The sequence below is a fragment of the Gorilla gorilla genome, chromosome 5 (genome assembly GCF_029281585.2).
Source record: "Gorilla gorilla gorilla isolate KB3781 chromosome 5, NHGRI_mGorGor1-v2.1_pri, whole genome shotgun sequence".
Taxonomy (NCBI): Eukaryota; Metazoa; Chordata; class Mammalia; order Primates; family Hominidae; genus Gorilla; species Gorilla gorilla.
The window spans coordinates 88,629,329-88,648,948 of NC_073229.2; the positions used below are offsets into that span (position 1 = coordinate 88,629,329).

Consider the following 19,620-nt stretch of genomic DNA (forward strand, 5'->3'; position numbering starts at 1 on the left):
AAATTTGGGGAGCAAAAGACAAAAGATGTTATGATTTTCTCATTTTCAAAATGAGAGAGAGAGAAAATTCTATAAATTAAGTAGTAAACTACTGTTTAAAAAAAATTGAAACAATTGGTGGTGATTATCATAAATCACTGAAAAAGCAAGATATCCCCAAATAATTTTCTAGTATTCAATATTTCAAAATACAAAGTAGATTTTGAAACTTCTAAAAATATAATAGAACTGTCAGAAGTACATGAAAGAAATACATAAATTGAAATGAAAGTCATTGTTTTTATAGTAATATAACATTTTTAAATTTGTCAATATGAAACAAATCATTTCTTGAGATACCTTTCACTGCTATTTCTGAGAATCCAATTTCTCTCTATTCTGTGATTCCTTGGAATCGTCATTAATTCAGGGAGAACACAAAGTAGCAAAGACAGTATTATTAACAAACATATCTTGATTTTAGTAAGACATTTAGCAGATTCATTACATTACTTCTCACTAGATGGGAGATATTCGCAAAATGAATAAGATGGAGAAAAACAGTTTGACTATTTGAACAAAAATTCAAGAAGTTAGTATTTGGATTAGTGTTACTCCAAAAAGATGATTATAGTCAATTCCCTAGTCACATGAAGAGCTCTTGGGAAATACTCTACTCTTTCACCCAGTATCCCATTGCACATGACATTTTAATGCCTTCTGTCCAACTGATACAAAGATTCCTTACTCTTTCTTTTTCTATTAATTTTATTTTTAATTTACACATAATTGATATATTTATGTGTTGTTTTGTTGTGTTGTTTTGATACATGAATACATTGTATCATTATACTACATAATATATTGTATTACAGCACATTTGTTCATTCGTTTGTAATGAACAAATCAGGATAATTAGCATAGAGATCACCTCAAACATTCATCATTTCTTTGTGGTGCAAACATTCAAAATTTTCTCCTCTAGCTCTTTTGAATATACAATACCTTACTGTTTACTACAGTCACCGTACTGTGCAATAGGACACCAAATTTATTCTTCCTTTCTAATTGTAATTTTGCACCCATCAATCAACCTTTCCTATCCCCTCTCCCCTACTGTCTGGCTTACTTTACTTAAGAGATGAATGAATAAAAAATATGTAGTATACATAAACAATGAAATACTCTTCAGCCATGAAAAAGAATGAAGTCCTGTTATTTGTAACAACATACATGATCCTGGAGGACATTATTGTAAATGAAATATGCCAGGCACAGAAAGAAAAATACTGCATGTTTTCATTCATATTCAGAATTTTAAAACACTGATCCTGCTCCTTCTTTATTAATACTGAGTAAGACCTTTTCTGTCACCTCTTGTCTAGCAGTTAGCCATGCTTTAACAGGTCCTGTCTCAATTGACATGTATTTACTGTAATGTTTACATATCTATATTCCTGTCCTGTTCTTGAGACTTTCAAAAGCAAGCTCCAGTTTAATTTACACTTGAATATGGGTACATGACTAATGTCTGGCGCTCAATTAATTAATGTAGGTTGAAGAAGTAAAAGGAGGAGCATGGGGAATGTTAGACTTCTGTGGTTATAAAATGATGAGTGAAGTTAATTAGGAAGAGTTTCCTAAAAAATCTAAATAGAAATCTAGCTCAAAAACATTTTATGGAAAGTTGCTAAAGCTTCTTTATCTAGACTTCTAAAAGGAAAAACTATGAAGAGATATTTTTGCTAAGTATACAGTTTCGATCAGTTTAATATCTCCTTTGGAAATTATTTCTTTTTTTTTGTTTGTTTGTTTATTATTATTATACTTTAAGTTTCAGGGTACATGTGCACAACGTGCAGATTTTTTACATATGTATACACGTGCCATGTTGGTGTGCTGCACCCATCAACTCGTCATTTAACATTAGGTATATCTCCCAGTGCTATCCCTCCCCCCCTCCCCCCACCCCACAACAGCCCCTGGTGTGTGATGTTCCCCTTCCTGTGTCCATGTGTTCTCATTGTTCAGTTCCCACCTATGAGTGAGAACATGCGGTGTTTGGTTTTTTGTCCTTGTGATAGTTTGCTGAGAATGATGGTTTCCAGCTTCATCCATGTCCCTACAAAGGACATGACCTCATCTATATTTTGATACTAGTATTTATCAGGTTACAGTAATTATTTACCCAACACATTGTTTTTCAAAATTTCACACATAAAGAACATTTGAGCAGAACAACATTTTGCAAGGGGAATTGCTATATTTTTTCAAAGAAAAAAATGAAATACATATATTATTCATTTCAATTAAGTTGAATGTCTTGAATTTAAAATATAAATATGAATCATATATAATACATGATTATCATTGTTACATGGCTATTTCTCATTTCTCCACTTTTCTCCAGATTTTTTTGTAATTGTGAACGTGAGTACCATGGGCCCTTCTGTGAACTTGATGTAAATAAATGTAAAATCTCACCTTGTCTAGATGAAGAGAATTGTGTCTACAGGACTGATGGATACAACTGCCTCCGTGCCCCTGGTTATACAGGTAAATCCATATCTGTCCCATGTGCAGCAACATATTTCTGTCTGCAAGCAAATGGAAACCTCATACTTATACTCCAAAACCTGAAATAACCTGCCAGATGCAAACAGGGCAAAAATGTCAAGAGTTAATTTGTCTCTTATAAAAGAAATTAATAAGAAGTAAAATTATGTGTTTTATCTTCAATGTATTAAATCCTAAGATTAGATTTTAAGTTATCTTACATTTTTATCTTTTACAGTAAATTTATCTTTAGTAAGTTTGCATGGCTATAATATAGGAAAAAGTATTTCTGGATGGATAATCTAACAGAAATAACATTATTATATCTGTTACACAACAGTCATTTCTAGAATATGCTTAGCATTAAAAATATTTACATAAAAAAGACAGCCATTGTGAATTTAAACGTAAAGCAAAAGAAGATTGGCATTAGCTGTCAGTATCAATCATTTCACGACATAAATTTTATCCAAACATAAAGGCAAAAGTCATCAGGGAGCTTACAGAAGGTAGAGGCATTAGCCCTCTAAATTTCTGGTGGGAAATTGCATTTACAAAATACAAAAAGCTATATTGTTTTAGTTTAGGCATACTAGTATTAATGATATGGGACTAACAATAATATAGTTTTTGTGTTATTTTGTTTCATATTTATTTTTTCACACAATTCCCACAGAGATTACAATAATGTATTTACATCTCAAATCTCAGTTTATTAACATCTGATTTGTGCAGCACTAAAATCATATGGATTTCTATCCTGAGGGATGAGTAGTTAAATACATCTAATATTAGGTTCTCTGCCAGCGGGGATAAAATAATACTAGACACATGGAAATTATACTGGCAAGCAAAAATGGAAAGGAACTAGAAGTATTTCCAGAGAATAAGTAATCAAAAGGTGAGAGAAAGTTACGTGACCTTAAAAAGAAATATGAAGGTGTCTTTCCTGAGAAATCTTGATGGCTTCAGAGGTAATCTTGGTAACAAATCTCATATACACAAAAACTATAAGATTAAGTTAATATTTCCTAAAAAGTATCATTTTCTGCAAAGTTCATTACATATAATATATAAGAAACATTAAATTTCAACTATAAAACAGTGTACTTTCTAAGTTTCGCATTGCCCATTACCTTCAAAATTATTGAGCTATCAATGTAGAACCATATATATCCACTCAGCAATGCCATTCACCTTGTTGTTGTTACTGCTGCTAGAAGTATTAAAATAAGAAACAACACACTGAGCTCAACATGACTAAGAAACACATTTTGTAAAATTATTTGTTATAACACCTTGCTCTGATATTTTAAATGTATCAACATTTGAAAGATTAACATGTTCTTTATTTTTCTTTTGATAACCTCTTTAATTTCATTTCAAAATATGGTACTTAGCATTGTTTTAAAATGATATATCTAAGATGTTACCAGCAGCACATGATTTAAGATGTTTTAATATATGTTTGCATATTGGTACAGCTACAAGTAAAAGAAAACTCAATTATTTGTTATCCTTAATAGATAGGGTTCATTTTTTCTTACATAATAAGAATTCTGTAGGTAGACAGCTAATGGTTGTTGGTCCAGTGACTTGACAGTACCAGGATGGGGTAATGGTTTTCTTAGTTTTTAATTCATGATTATAGGTTCATGCATTCAGAATTGCTGCTGCAATGACTTAAGTCATTATTTCTACACTTGAGTCAAGGGAAAAGAGTGGTGCTAACTGTATTGAGTCTTTCTGTAAGGAGAACCTTTTTAGAATAACAGTCAAAACCTGCTAATATGTCACTGAGCAAAACTGCTCACATGTCCATTTTTAGGTTCACTGGAAGATAAGAAATTAAAAGTGTACCACTTTCAGAATTTACAGTTGAATATAGAAAAAATATTATGAAATATGTGTTACAGTTTGGTTTCAAACCAAGAAAGATACATGACTGGACATTCAAAAAGAAGTTTTCCCCCTCAAGAAAGTTACATGTATTTGTTTTTCTGTACATGCTCTTTTGACATTCAAATTGACCTTCTCTTTCATACATGGACAGATAAAGTTTTTCTTATTCTCAGACACTTAATAGCATTTATTTTTCTTAGCCTTCTCTGGAAATCTTTTTTTTTCAAGGCTCCTAAAGCGTTACTGTTTTGTGAGATGTTCAAATCTATTCATTTTTAGGTTGTTCCATTTCAGGAGAGTCATGACACTGCAAGGTTTTACTTAAAGAATCTTAAACTTTAAAACACAAGGATGTTATACTTTTGTATATTGTTCAAGATCATACATCTGGCAGTGACAGAGCCGGAACCAAAATACACATCCCTCTCTAATTCCAGTTTTATTTCTACTCTAGCTTTGCTCCATCAGAAAAAAACAAAATGTGAATGTAATGGTATTAGTGATAGAGAGGAAAGATAAAATAACATTAAATACAATATTAAATATGTTAAAATTTGGTAACCAAATATATTATTCAGAAAAATTTAGCTTTGCCTACACTTATGGATACATTTAACCAAGTTATTAAGGATATAAATTTTTCAAGACTCTGACCAGGAAAGTTTATGATTCTTAATTATCTAAATCAGCGCATTCTTTGAAGAACACATTAAATAATATGTACACAAGCTATCAGTGATTAACTCGATACTGCTTCATTTTATGCTTTGTATTCTATTAGCTGTTGAGGTTTTGTGATGATCAAGGCTGACATGGTTCTTATTCTTATGAAGACTTGTGGTATCTAGAATTGGAAGAAGATAATAAACATTTACAAAGTTGACTATTTAAAGCCATTCTATAATTAATTTATCTAGAGTATTTTCAATTTAACACTATCACAAATAGAGTCCAAATTTACACACGTAGTGAGTTGACTGAATTTAATGAACAGGAAATACACAAGTGATGGCATATAATCAAAGGCTTACAGTTTATCTTGCAAAAGATATAAATCAGTTTATCAGCAGATTTGCAGTATTGTCTAACTTTGTCTTTCCTAAAGAATATTGGCTTATGAATTTGAGTTTTAATTATTAGTGATTTAAATATAGGAAAGATGAGTATAAATAAATTTATATTGCTTTCTAAAATATTCACTCATTTAGCAAGAAGTCTCCTCTTAAGTAGACACAATTATATATTATTAATCTGTAGATAAAAGTTTATGAACTTGTGCTTAAGGACTTTAAATATGATTACATGTAGTCATGTCTACATTTGTGTTTATATCTATATTAATATTTATATATCTACTAGAAAAGTATAAATATTTTTAAAATGCCTAAGTCCTATCTCAGAAATAATAACTTTGATAATAATGCCATGTAGAAAACATATACAATTCAATAGTTCAGAATAATAAAATATAATTATGTTTGCTTCAAAGCGAAACACATTTTTTCTTGGATATGTTTCATATACACATGCAAACATATGACTGTATTCAGTTATAATATTTTCTGCTTGAGATAACTAAGCTGTCTTCTGAATACATTTTTTGCCAAATGCCCAATCTACGTAAGAAGTAAAACAATCTGCCTTGAGTACATGTATAAAGAAGCATAGTTTGGGAAAATATGGACAATTGATCAATTGTGCATTTTTGGTTATTGTATAGGAATCTTTTCTTAGACTCTTGGCTTCTGTTATTTTCTTCTATATCACCCATTTTATCCACTGAACTTATAGTTTTGTGAAATTCTGATTTAATTATCAGTTCATCTGTGGAGACTCCCCAAATCTACTTGCTCACCATTTTATCTCTTCTCTCCATCAAAGTTTAGTCTACTCTGGTACAATATGTCAGCTGAGTTCCTAGTTTAACAAGACATATTAAAATAGAATATAAAGATAATTAATTGAATGGGAAATAAAAGATGTAAAAGCAACTTCAAATTTCTAATTACATATTATGCATCTGTAATAATTTAAACACAAAGGGTTTAGTGTTTATTTTTTGTTTGATTGATAACTATAAGTCTATAGATATAAACATTTAGGAAAATATTTGGTATTTGTTTATATTTAGCTTTAGATTAATAGTAATCATTTCTTTTTGTCAATGACAGCAACATTATTAACATAGCATTTACCATTTCCTTTTTCTGTTAATGTAGGCAGGAGCTACATTAAACAGGCAGCTGAATTGTGCTCAACCACTTTTCCCTTATGTGACAAGATTTAAAATTCACTTTCACAACTCAAATGTGCAAAAATACATGTTATTTGTGTCATAATGAATTCCATATAATGTATGGGTAAAATTTCATCTAACAGAAGAAAATGTCAATGTGCCAAGTCGATGTGTGACTTTTTCAAGACAAAATTCAGTTATATCAGTTTCGGAGTTGAATATCTTTTTTATTCAGAGATCCATCACTCTTTTGCTCTTTTAATCTGGACGCAATGGAGAAAGACATTGTCCCTAGTATGTGGGTACTGTGTACTGGTATAGACTCTTGATGTCCATGTTCTCTTCCATGGGCTTTGCTTACTATGTCCAAGCTGTCTCATCCTCATTTGAAATCCAAAACCTCATTATAAAATTGCCTTTATCACTTAGAACTCGCAAATCCATTTCTCTTTTATCAAAAGCTGGATCTTACACATTGAAATTGCACTTTGAAAAATGATGTTTATATCATTGAATTACAAACATTAATAGTACTTTTAATTAACTTATTTTATAGACTGTCCTTGGCTTTTCTTAAAACAATGTTTATTTAAGTAAGCCCTTAAATCAGCTCAAATGGCAAGAGGAACAATTGCAAAGAAAGAATAAAACGTACGGAGTTTACATTGAAGATTTATATTCTAGATTTACTATCCAGATGCAAATTTTAATAGCCAATATCTTATTTTATTGAGTTATAACCATGAATGGACGCAGAGTGCAATTGCATTTTCTATTTGCTAATGTCACAAATGTGTATGTGCCTCTTACGTCCCAAGCCTTGTTGAAAACTCTCAGTAAAGTCTGGTGAACATAACAGAGAAGGTTCCCTACCCTAAAGGAGCTTATGTTACGGTAAAGAGAGATATTGAACAAAATCCAACTAAATATGTAAAGTAATCAGAGATATTTCCAAAGATATGAAAAAAATGTATAACTGAATATATTCATCCAGATAAGATTACCTTTGCTAACAAAAAATGCTAAAATATTAAAATATAGTGGCTAAAGTAAGAAGTTGAATTTTCCCACAGATGATATTCCAGACATTTAGACTTGGCACAGTGAATCTGTTATACAACATCATTCGGCACTTAGTCTCCTGCCACTACAATCAATAACTTGTCCTCATGTGTATGACTTTCAGTTAACTCTATTTTAGGCTTCTCATATTGAGAGAAATGAGCTTTCTTTTTAATGTCAAAAAAATGATGATAAGGGTACAAAAACCCAGCTCACATACAATTGTTAGGGGGTAGTTTTTGCACCTGGATTAATGCACTAGCATGAGACATAAGGTGAACTTGTTATGCAGTAATCAGGATGGACAAAGTGTCTCAATAGATGTAGTAAATTCTGAATTGATTCAGGCATCAATTCAGGCCAGGTGTGTCAGAGACTGGCAATACTACTTCCTAGAAGGGTTGGAGGATTTAACTCTCAAAGTTCTGACAGAAAGCTATGACCAAAAAAAAAATTTATTCACATTTATTTTATATATTATACACACACATAATATATAAAATAAGGCCAGTATAATATACATATTAGAGTGTGTGTATACAAATATATGTGTGTGTATATATATATATATATAAAATCTCTTATATATAAGTATGTGGGTAAAATATAAACACAAACCTGTAAATATATACAAATATGTATATATAGATATATATGAGATATAATAGCTTAATTGCCTTATATGGTATTAACTTTCCACAGGAAAAATTCTAAAAAGAAATTAAAAACAAATGATTATGGGGACCAGGATGAAGGTAAGGAGTTGGGGAAGTGAATTTAAATGGAACATTAAGGGAAAGCTATGGAAAAAGTTGATTAGGTTTGGGTTCAAGATGCCTATAATATATTGGTACAAACACAGATATACAAATGTGTATAGAGAGGGAGAGGTAGAGAGAGATCAAGAACCAAAATTACACTTAATTACATATAAAGATGAAATAGTTCCTTACTAACTGATATTTATATTTTTATGTAATTGAATAATTAGAAGAAGAGAGTAAAGCAAAAAAGAAGCTTTGATATGTCTATGGGACATTAGAATCTTCATAGCATGTATATACAATTATATAAAAAAGCACCATCATATCATAAATTAAATAGGGGAAGCACCTCAGAATTTTAGCTATAGTTAGCAGTCTTGCAGTCTTGAGGTATTAGGAAAAAAATATACAATGTAGAAAGACTAATCTGATTTTAAAGGACTTACAAATTCACAGATTCCTCAAAATGCTTTGCTTTTTCCGCCTATGTGTAATGAGGGCCCTGTGTTTAGCAATGACTATGCTTAACAGTTACAGAATCAGGTAACTAATTCTATAATGACACTAGGAAGAAAGAGGTGTTATACCAGTGACAGCTCTGGAAAAGGTATGATTTGCCTGTATAAAGCAGGATTGAGGAGGTGGGAGAATAATATAAAACACAGCAGACCTGCTTCCAGAAGCAACTTCTTTCAACACTCTTAATACTTCTGATATTTACCTCTATATTTCTAAATGGCACAATTATACTACCATTTCTTGAACTTTTCTCTTCTGTGTTTCACATATCTAATTGTTTCTATGGATAATTAAAAGTTAGCTTATCACTATCCCCCTAACCAAATATGTTTTCTTACTCTTTCCTCCCCACATAGTTATATCAAAAATGTTATTAGTCAGAAGTCATTGTTAATAATATTGTAACTATATCAATATTCCTCTCTAATTTTATTTTTTGCTCATTTGAGGATTTACTTACATCTTCTTTTCCAGTGCCTCTATTATATTGTTAATATTTAGCTTTCATTTCAGTTCCCCAAAACTGTCTATCTTACCTAATATTTTTAGTGCATTCTGCAATGTTCACAAACAAAATATCTTATATTTTCTCTAAAATAATCTTTATGAAGATTTTTGTGTGTTTTTTTCCTGCCTTGCCTCAGTGTTTCAAAATTTCTTTTTTTCTGTGTGTATGTGCTATTTTCTTGTTTATGTATCTATTTATTTAGAGATATCCCTTTAATATGAGAAAATCCTTGAATATCAGTTAATCTCTAAGAGAGAACCACCAAAATGCTAACTGAAAAATCTGAATGAATGGGAATGCCTGACTGGTGATTTTGATACTATTTGTGAGTGAGCATCAAAGCCAGCTATTGTATTTTAGAAAGCTGAAATGTCATTATTGGTGGGTCTTTTCCCCTTCATAGGAAATGATAGGTGGAGATAGAGGTGAGGACATACACAGTGAGAAAATAGATTTGACAAGATTTGGTGAGCCAGAACCCAAGGGCCAGTTAGATAGTTCTGTCCAAAAAAGCCAACAAATTGCTAAAAGGGCAACACATAAAATTCAACTTATTTTTTCTACCGTACTCTAAATTATTTCTTCAAACCCTTAGTGAAATTCTATAATGCAAACAAAAATGGGTGTTAATGGAACTTTAGAGAGTAAAATATCAATGCAGTTTCTAGCACAGGGCAAAATAAACACCAGGAGGATAGAAGTTGCAGCAGGAAAGAAGCACAGAGCAATGACCAAGAGGCTGGCATGACATTAGCTGAAGAGGTGAGTAGGAAAATACAAGTCTTCCAAGAATTGCTCATTAATGCTATTTTCAGGCTGCCAATTTTGACTCTTGTTAAAAAAAAAAAAATCCTTATTTCCCATGTTCCCAGCCTACATTATAGGACTCATTATTAAAATCACTCTTACTTGTCAGAAAAAAAAAAATGCATGTGCTTAAAGAAACACACACACGCAAACACACACAGAGAAAAATTATGAGGGGGGCGGGAGGGAGAGAGAGAGAGAGAGAATGAGAATGAATGTTCTTACCTTGATTTCTTGACCACAAATCTCAAGAAAGCCCTTGGTGCTGCCTGACAATCCTGCTTCTTCTGAATCAATTGAATTTCCGAGTATCCTAGCCTACTATTCTAGCTTTATCTTTTTACACCATTATCAATCCTTTCTCTATTGAAGTTTCAATTGTCTTTGTTTCTTATATCCCTGAGAAAATAAAAGCCATCAGAAGAAAGCTTCTTTATCTTCGCACTAACAACTACCAAACTATATGCATCTGCATTCATAGACTACATTTTCTGTTTTTCCACATTCCTGTCTATTGTCAACCCTACTGCCCTACTGCTGTATGGATTCTCTCCATTATTATTATCATATTTTCTTTTTTTCCGATGGAGTATCGCTGTTGTCGCCTAGGCTGGAGTGCAGTGGTGCAATCTCTGCTACTGCAACCTCCACCTCAAGCAATTCTCCTGCCTCAGCCTCCCAAGTAGCTGGGATTGCGGGTGCTCGCCACCACACCCAGCTAATTTTTGTATTTTTAGTAAAGATGGGGTTTCACCATGTTGGCAAGGCTGTTCTCGAACTCCTGACCTCAAGTCATCTGCCCGCCTCAGCCTATCAAAGTGCTGGGATTACAGGCGTGAGCCACTGCACCCAGCCTCATTTTTTGTTAAGGAAAGTTTATCCTGCATTTATTTTCTCCAGCATAAATTATTCTCTCCATACTATATCACTTGCTATCAGCATATGAATAAATATTTACCTATTCCTCATTTTGTTTTTGAATCTTTCTACAATGTGTAAAAAGTGTTAAACTACTACTCGATTTGTTTAAAAAAAAGAATTTTGAAACCTGCTGTCTATTGAATATCCATTTCCTCACTACCTATTCTCTTTCAATCCCACTTCCAATCATGCTTTAATCCCAAGATTAAAATGATATTCTTCTTGTTGGAGGTCACTAATTATTCTCCATTGCCATATTCAAAGGCAAATTTTCTTTCCACATTGTGGTCATATTATCAGTAGCATTTTACCTATTTTGTTTATGTAAAATGCCTTGTAAACTTGCACTCCATGTTTCCGCAATTATCAATTTCATCATTGTTTTCTCTTACTATTAGTGGATCCCATAATTGTTTAGATCGTCATTATTTCTATTTTTAGATATGTTCACTGACTCAGGAATTTCAACCATTTAAAAAATACCATAAATATACTAATAATTCCCAAATATGTTCTATGAATCTTTGTGTCTCCCCTGAACTCTCAACTCATATACCCAAATAACTACTAACATGTTCATTCAGGTATCCATATAATACCTCAGACTGATTAGTACTGAGGATTTATTCCAACTGTATTCTGCCTAGTGTTGTCCACCTCAGTGGATAGCATCATTATTACCCAGTTTCTCAGGCCAAAATTGTGGAGTTATTCTTAACTCTTTGCTCACACATCTCCATGCAGTCCATCAGCAAATCCCATTGGCTGCATCTTCAAAATACATTTTAATTCAACCACTTTCACAACCTATATTGCAATGATACTAGTCTAAGCCACCACCATCTCTTGCCTGAAATATGACATCTTAATTTGTCTCCATCTTCCCTTTTCTCATGTTAAAATATATTCACTATCTAGCACCCAGAGTGATCATTTTAAAATTAAAGCATATCACTTCACTCTCATGTTCAAAATCTTCCGTAGCTTCCCAAAATACTTGAACAAAGCACATACTCCTTACATTGGTCTGCTAAATCCTGTAAATATGGCCCCTAGCTACCTCTCTAATCTAATTTCTCCCTCAATTCCACAGTGTTGGCCTCTGCTATTCTATCTGGGTGTGTATCACTTCCCTCCGATAGCATGCTTACCTGTATTATTTTATCAGGCCTTGTATAGAAGTTTCTCTTACAAGCCTACCTACATTATATAAAAATAACACTATGTCACTCTATTCAATTACCTTTTATTCCCTTCCTAGCAATTAGCACTTCCTGATAAGTCTGTCACTTAACTGTTTATTTTCTCTCTTACTACTTGAATTAAATCTCCTTGAAGACAGGAATTTCTCTCTTTTGTTCATTATTTTATCGCAGTACCTACAAGAGTGCCTAGGACATTAAAGGCACACAAAAATTTTTAAAATAAAATCATATTTCACTTCAAGTAAGTTAATTTTTTAATTGTATACAATGTAAACTTTTTGAATGTTAACACATGTAACTGCTTAGTGATTATAGTTTTTCATAAAGTGTTTTCTCTTTTAATTTTCTTCTCATGCTGCCAATAAAAAACATTTAAAAAATTAGTAACCAATAAGAAATAAAATTCTGACTTTTAAAATGCTGACTTTTTGAAACTGTGGCAAACAATCTAGAGAATTTTTTACAACCCTGTGAATCAGGTTCATTCTAAATTAAAATACAATATATGTGAGTATATAACATTAATTTTAAATTCAGATAGGATATAATTTGATGTAATATTACAAAGTAAAATTGTTCTTTATAGTAAATCTAGAGGTGAAGTAAAACACAAAATTTAGACTTTTTATATTATTCACTAACTCATAATAAATCTTTCTAAATTGAAACCAATAGCAAATTAAGACAAGTAACTTTATCATTGGTGATTCTTTATATAATATAAAATAATCTTGAAGCAGTTAATTTTTTATACTCTACAAAATAAGATAATAATGTTTTGAGATTAAGTAATGTCTATTAAAAACACATCAATTATCATATATTTATAGGTCATTATCCACCTATATTTAGTTTTCTAGGGCATCACATATTTTAGAGTAATTGGCCTCAGATAAATTATATATAATAGATAGAACATTAAAATACACTTTTAACATTACAGAACAAATTATGTAAGAACATTTTAATTAGAATGACCTAATTAAAGACCAGTGGTACCAAAAATTATAGTTATTGGATGATTTAATGTGTTAGGCTCTGATGTGGTTGTTATTCCTAGTTGTTCAGTGTTTCTTCTTCTTCAGTTGTTCATAGTTTCTTTCTATACATGGATGGCTCCTATGTATAGAAAAAGACCCTCAAGAGGGAGCAAAGACTCAGTGAGCACTTTACATAGGGAACTTTCATTATGAGGTGAGTTGAGACCACTAAGAACTGCTCATTTCAAATGCAACTGATATCAGAGGCTGGACAAGGAAGAAGATATAGCCCGGAGCACCCAACTGAAGTTCTAATCATAAGTGAGAACTCAAAATACAAGATTACATTGCCATATGTAATCACAAAAGCTCAATAATTCCCAAAGTGCAGGGCTTTCTGGCAAAGTTATTATGAAGAGCACACCTAATACCTATGACCCAAAGCATGAACATTTTAATTCTCCAACTTCCTCAGCACACACACACACACACAAATTGGTGCAAATTGAGGTAAGAATTGAGTGTAGAAAGCGCATTCCAAGCAAAATATACACAACTGGCTTCTTGGAAGATTGGGGTCAATTGAATGGGGAAGATCAGAGAGTACATGGAGGGAGGCAGACCTACAGGTATATTTCTAGAAAGCAGGCCTTGATACTTCCTGCAGTAAACATAGCAAATGACTCTGGTGCTCCAGGCTACATCCTCTTTCTTGGTCAGCCTCTGATTTCAGTTGCATTTGGAATGAGCTGTACTGAGTGATCTCAGCTCGCCTCATCATGGCAGTTCCTTATATCAAGTCTTTGCTCTCTTTGAGGATCTTTTCATACACGATGTGAACTACCTTAGCATACAGGCACGTTCAGGCTCAAAATACAAGAAGTCAGTGCTCCTAAGACACCCTTCAAACAACTAGGGATGGAAGGTAATTTGTAAATATTCTAATCACCAGCTTTACTTATGGATAATCCTGATTATATGTTATTAACTTTCTAAAGGTCATTATGTAATTATTTAGTCATTGCCCAAATAGTAACCATAATAAGATTTCTTCTACTGACTTCGTTATTCTCTGATTTCATGTCCCGAGCCCCTCAATTTTACTTCCTAAAATCATCTACCAAATACATTACTGCACACAAGCCTCCATCTTAAGTTCTGATTTCAGCAGAATCCAAACTAAAATAGTGAGTTTAAAAATCAAAACGGGAAGGAATCCAGTGAAGGTGCCCAAAGCCCAGGTATGGCGCATACTGCATACTTTTTAAAGTATGGAAATCCTTACTGTCAGTATCTGAGACATTACAATTTGAAAAACAGATTTTTCACTAGTTGAGTAGAAAGGGAAGAAAAGAGAATTCGATACAATGAAATTCTACCTCTTTCGGTTATGTGAGTCTGAAATTACTTCACCTATGGAAGCTAGAGAATGAATCTATAAATCTTAACAACCATATAAAATGCAATGTGCTGCCTATAAAGGAGAAAATATCTTTACTTTTGAGACTGAAATATTCTAGTCTAAATGACTATTGATGGCATCTCCAAAAGTCAATGATTTTTATCTGTAACAAAGTGCCTTTCTGCACTGTCATTATTCAGCTGAAATGTGCTGTGGTTTCATACAAACTGGTCAAATTTAAAGAAATCTTAAAGACACTTAAAAATCAAAGTTTTGAAGTACTACCAGGCCATTTAATTGTGGCTTTTAATGGGAAAAATAAATAGAAATATAATCCATTAGAAAGCAAAGAGCTTTGAAGACATTTGCAATTTGAAATCTTGGCCCTAATATTTCTAATGTAAAAAGAAAAAAATGTGCCACATTTATTTTTTCATTTGTAAAATTTATGTATTTATTTATTTTTAATTGACACATAGTAATTGTATATATTTATGAGGCACAATATGATTTTTTTATTTATGTAGACATTGTTGAAAGATTCAGTCAAGCTAATGAACATATCCATCTCCCCACTAACTGATAATTTTTTTTGTAATGAGAATGTTAAAAATCTATTTTTAAGCAATTTTGATATATGCAATACATTATTATTAACTATGGCACCCATACAATGTGATAAGTCATTACAACATATTCCTCTATTCTAATTAAAAATTTGTACCCTTTGATCAATATCACCCCTTTCTCCACCTTGCTCCTTCCTCCAGCCTCTGGCAACTGCATTTTAACTCTCTGTTTCTATGGGATCAACTTTTTTGGATTTCACATAAAAGTGTCTCCCATGTTTGAGAGGATTCTTTCCTCTGGTGTTGTAGTGGAAAATTAATTTCACTGCTTGATATGATTTGGCTGTGTCCCCTCCCAAATCTCTTCTTGAATTCCCATATGTTGTGGGAGGGACCTGGTGAGAGGTAATTGAATCATGGGGATGGGTCTTTCCCGTGCAGTTCTCATGATAGTGAATAAGTCTCACAAGATCTGATGGGTTTAAAAATGGGAGTTTCCCTGCACAAGCTCTTTGCTTGCTGCCATCCATGTGAGATGTGCCTTTCACCTTCTGCCATAATTGTAATGCCTCCCCAGCCTTGTGGAACAGTAAGTCCTATAAACCTCTTACCTTTGTAAATTGCCCATTCATTCTCAGATGTGTCTTTATCAGCAGCGTAAAAACAGACTAATACAATGCTCTATTTTAGTTCCTTGTTATTTCCTTACAGATCTTACCTTGTTTTAGTCTCTTTAGCATTTTATCTCTTAGTCTTTTTCATAACAGTTCCCACTGTTATCTGGCTGAAACAAATTTAATCATGTGAGCATATTGATCAAGTCACACTTTACTAAGTGTGACTGCACTCCTGAAGTTCCTGTTATACTTCCTGGTCCATTTATGGAGCTCCTACAACATGCCAACTTGTCTAGGTACTGGGGGAAGTGCAAAGAACATGTTAGACTTCCTGACTCATGCTGTTTATGTTCATTTGAGACTCTAAGATAATCTAGCTTTCCTGTGTTTACTCTCATTATCATAATTTTGATGATGCTGGAACTCTAGATTTCAACTGAGGCTTTAAAGTGGGTGAGGATTAAGGAAAGGTGAGATATTGATTTACATTTTCTCATCTCTAAGCACAGGGGAGTCAACTATCACTCCCTGGAAGCAGAGGGGCTATAAGAGATGGTCTCCTTCTTCTGCATCTTGACCTCCACTTCCATGTGTTGTGGTCAGAAACTTTGGGCTGGATCCTATGTCCTCAGCAAGAAATCACCAGCCAGCCAGATTTTCTATCATCAGAAGATAGGAGTTTTGACTTACTGCACTATTGGTTTTCAACATTTAATTAATTATTAGGCAGCTTGCTAAATGTGGCCCACAGGTTGAATATAGTCTGGATCTGTTTTATTGGGCAAGATAATTTATAAAGGTGAGATAATATTTATAAGTTAGATCATTACATGATACCCTTAATTTTTGCTTCTTATTACAATGTAGAAGACCTGTAAACATTGGGCATACATTTCACTTTGGTAACAACAGGCTGGCTATGAGGAGTCATTACCTCCTTGAGATGGGACATATACTCTCCCTTTCATATGAGTTGTCAACTGTACTTATTTAGGCTATTTACCTGGCTACTATATAAATTTGAATTTGCTACCACCATAACTTCAGAGGACAGTAGAAACAAGATTCTCCATCTTTAATATATCCACTCCCTTCATTTGCTACTTTTGTCCGGAGTCATCTATTTCTGGATAACTTTTATAATCACCTCTCAGCCTTCTGCTCTTTTCATTGGCAAATGAATGGTTGCCTTCTTTTTCATATTCTTTGTTGTCAATCCTTGGTTGGCTTATCCTTTACAGCCATAACAGAAAGACCCTGTTAACGTTTAAACAGCTGAGATTTAATTTTCTAAGGAAAATTACTATTTACAAAAATACTCTGGTGAAACCTACCTTCTCTCAAGAGGAATAAAACAAATCAAAGCTGCATCTGCAAAATTTGTACAGAGTTCGGGAGGAGCTGACTAGCATTTTAGTAATTGTGTTTTTAGCATTGTGTTTAGTATGGTGTTGACCTTTAGAGAAAATTTTGACTCCAAGAGAGCAGACATAGTTACCTACCTTTATTTATCGGCTCAGAACATTTCTTTTACTCTGTTGTCCTCTCTAAGAGCAAGAGATGACTTTTATTTTTCTCCCAAAAGTATTGTATTTCATTTAGGAAGTTATATAAACATAGCATTAATTTCAGGCCTAAAAGAAAACATGTGTTACCCGTAGTCAGTTAGAGACATTTAACTCCAATACCACAATGCTCTCCTAATCTTTTCAAAAGGGATATTAAGTAGATCTATAGGTACTTTCCACTCTGTGACCAAAACAAGATTTTTTTTTTTTTTTTGAGAAGCAACTGTGAGAAAACCTAGCAGAAAAAAAGTTTAATGATGGCCTGTTCCTTAAAATATCCATTAGGGTCTTAATGGGAACATTGAATATTATGCAAATGGCATGTTATGCAAATAATATTATGTAAAAGATATTTATTAGATGTCTATATAATTATGTAATCACAATAATTGTAATTCACACAACAGCAGAAAAATCGTAGAAACTTAATTTTGAGCGAAATAAGCCAGCTTCTTGGATGTTCATATTTTTGACTTTACTCAGTCGAATGTAAGATAATTTAAGCCATTATTTCTTCAAGCATTCTCTGTGCCCCTTGCTTTTCATCTTCTTCTGAGACTTCCACAGTGTGTATGTTGGTCCACTTGATGGTATCCCACAATTCCCTTAGGTTTTGGTCACTTTTCTTCAAACTTTATTTATTTCTGTTTCTCTGAATTCATAAATTCTATTGTCTTATCTTTACATTCACTATTTTTTTCCTTCGGTCTGCTCAAATATGCCTTTTAAGTCCCTCCAGTGAATTTCATATTTCTGTTATTGTAGTTTACAGCTCCAGAATTTCTCTTAGTTCCTATTTAGGCTATCTCTTTACTCATATTTCCAATTTGTTCATATAGTTTCTTTACATTCTCCACATCCTCTATTACTTCTTAAGCATCTTTAAGAAAATTATTTTAAAATTGTTGTCTGGTAGATCTGCCGCGAGGTATTATTCAGGAAGGTTCTGTTGGTTACGTTTTTTGTTTCCATTTCAATGGGCCATCTTTTCCTGTTTCCTTCTTTCACTATGCCTTGTGATGTTTGTTGAAAAGTGGATATTTGAATCTTATAATGTTGTAAATCTGCAAATCAGATCCTCCCACTTCCCAGCTTTTTTTTTTTTTTTTTTTTTTTGGTGGGGGGGGGAGGAGGGGGGTAATTGTTTTTGTTTATTTTTAGTTTTTTAATTGTTGTAAGCTGACTCTGTATCAAGGATCACCCTAAGTTGTAAACTTCTTCTCAAGTAATTTCTAAGCCTGTGACTTTTGAGTATTCACAATCACTTTCTAATATGCACATTTTCAGCTGTTATGAATAGCACTTTTATGAATATTTGTGTGTAAGATTTCGGGTGTATGCATGCTTTCAATTCTCTTTGGTATATACCTAAAAGTGGAATTTCAGTGTTATATGTTCCTACTCATCTTGTGTAAAGAAACCATTATCCATCCGGTGATCTAAGAAAACAACATGGAAACTATGATTGATTGTTTTCTTACTCTCACCCTCGTATTTAGTGCCTGATCCTTTCAGTTCTAACTTAAAAGACCATCTTAGATGTCTTTTTTTTCTCCACTGTTAATCACTTCAGTTGAAATAATAGCCATCTCTTTTTTGTATGACTGCAGTGATATTCTCAGTCAATCTCCTTACTTCTAGTCTTACCTTTCTCCAATAAATTCTTTACAGACTTGTCTTACATAAAAAAGAAAAAAAAAAGATCTTATAACTCCCCACTTAAAATAATTGAATGCCCTCTCATTTTTGTTAGAATAAAATCAAAACTTAACCTAATTCTCAAGACCTTTTATAATCTGCTTTATCTCTGGCTTGTCTCTCAACATTATATCAAAACATTATCTCTTTAATCATGCAAGTTCACGAGCTGCTGCTTATTTCTCAAACATGCTACTCTATCTTCCTTTGGAGATTTTGTTCATCATGTTTCTTCTACAGAAATATCCTTTCCTCAGATCTGCACATGGCCATTTCCTTCTATTCAGGTCTCAACTAAGATTTTTTTTCTCTTAAAAGGGAACTCTT

At 32.7% G+C, this 19,620-nt stretch overlaps 1 long non-coding RNA gene across 1 annotated transcript in view; it reads left to right on the top strand.

Moving 5' to 3' along the window:
* Positions 1 to 2,392: 2,392 nt before the first annotated feature.
* The window catches only part of LOC129534077 (uncharacterized), a 75,873-nt gene continuing 58,645 nt past the window's right edge, over positions 2,393 to 19,620 (top strand). The window contains exon 1 of the long non-coding RNA XR_008680495.2: positions 2,393 to 2,535. This is a non-coding gene — a long non-coding RNA (uncharacterized lncRNA). The remainder of the gene's footprint in view (positions 2,536 to 19,620) is intronic.